This window comes from Lingula anatina, chromosome 1 (genome assembly GCF_051362555.1).
Source record: "Lingula anatina isolate TDL-2025a chromosome 1, LinAna3.0, whole genome shotgun sequence".
Lineage (NCBI taxonomy): Eukaryota > Metazoa > Brachiopoda > Lingulata > Lingulida > Lingulidae > Lingula > Lingula anatina.
This window is the reverse complement of record NC_141767.1, coordinates 36,290,296-36,291,315: the sequence shown is the minus strand read 5'-3', so window position 1 is coordinate 36,291,315 and position 1,020 is coordinate 36,290,296. Positions and strand designations below refer to the sequence as shown.

Here is a 1,020-nt window from a genome sequence, read left to right as displayed (position 1 = left end):
AGATTCATGATTTCACGTTAGTTGCTATGATAATTGCATTCATTTTACAGAGAAAACTAAAGCACCTCTAATTAAACACATCCGGGTGTTCCGAGAAGCGCACCTGCTGCAATGATAACGGTGTCACAGTCAAAATCAATAGACCGCGGCCACAGCTGTAGTTGACGAGATTTTGAGTTGACGTAGACTTGGAAGTGAATGCAAGCAGATCTCGGTAAGTGGGCGCTGCAGCTGACATGAATTATTTGCTGCAGTGAGTTACTTGTGTCCATGCAATTTAGATATGTAAGAATAAGGGGAATAACCTGAAATACAAACTAGTCATTATAATTGCTAAATGCTTGTGTCGGAAGTGACAAATTGAAAAAGGAACGCAAAAATTCCATAACAATGAAAGTTGAACAAGACAAACACTGCACAGCCAGGATTGCGTTCCAGTTCAACTGACAGCTCTTTGCGTTGTGGTGATTTAGTCCTAGGACCATTGACGTTGTCTAACGATAGAAATTAGAAATACACATAAATCATATCAGTTTCCCCTCGTCACATCGACGGATTCATTCTTTGTAACAGCATGAATCTGAATTCCTTTCTATATTTTGTGAGGTACTGCCAACATCCAGCTTTGTGCCAGATAGGTGGGATACTGATATATGGGATTTTTGCCAATGGCAGTACATCCATCTTGCTGTAGGAAGTATCTAGTTTATCTTGCTATAACCGTGATACATGGGGATCAGCAGATATTGCACCGAGACAAATAAGATACTTTATTAAAATTTATTTCCTGAATATTTACATGTTAGCAGTTATTTAATTAGAATTAGTCATTGCCTGTACCTCTGGTGTCTCTTAACTAATAAACCTCTTCCCAAGTATCTGAAGACCCATTTGAAATTATTCACTTTATTACTACCATATACATTTGATGATGAATGTTTTTTATTATTATTTAATTATTATTATTAAAGAAATATCTATTTTAGGAAGAATAAATGGAAAGCTCTGATTTCTTTAGTT

The 1,020-nt window shown here is 36.3% G+C and overlaps 1 protein-coding gene across 1 annotated transcript in view; it reads left to right on the top strand.

Annotated features, from left to right (window-relative positions):
* The first annotated feature begins 49 nt into the window (after positions 1 to 49).
* Positions 50 to 1,020, top strand: part of LOC106168603 (muscle LIM protein Mlp84B) — a 28,467-nt gene continuing 27,496 nt past the window's right edge. Inside the window, exon 1 of the mRNA XM_087009958.1 lies at positions 50 to 214. The gene's annotated coding sequence lies outside the window, so the exon portion shown is untranslated. The remainder of the gene's footprint in view (positions 215 to 1,020) is intronic.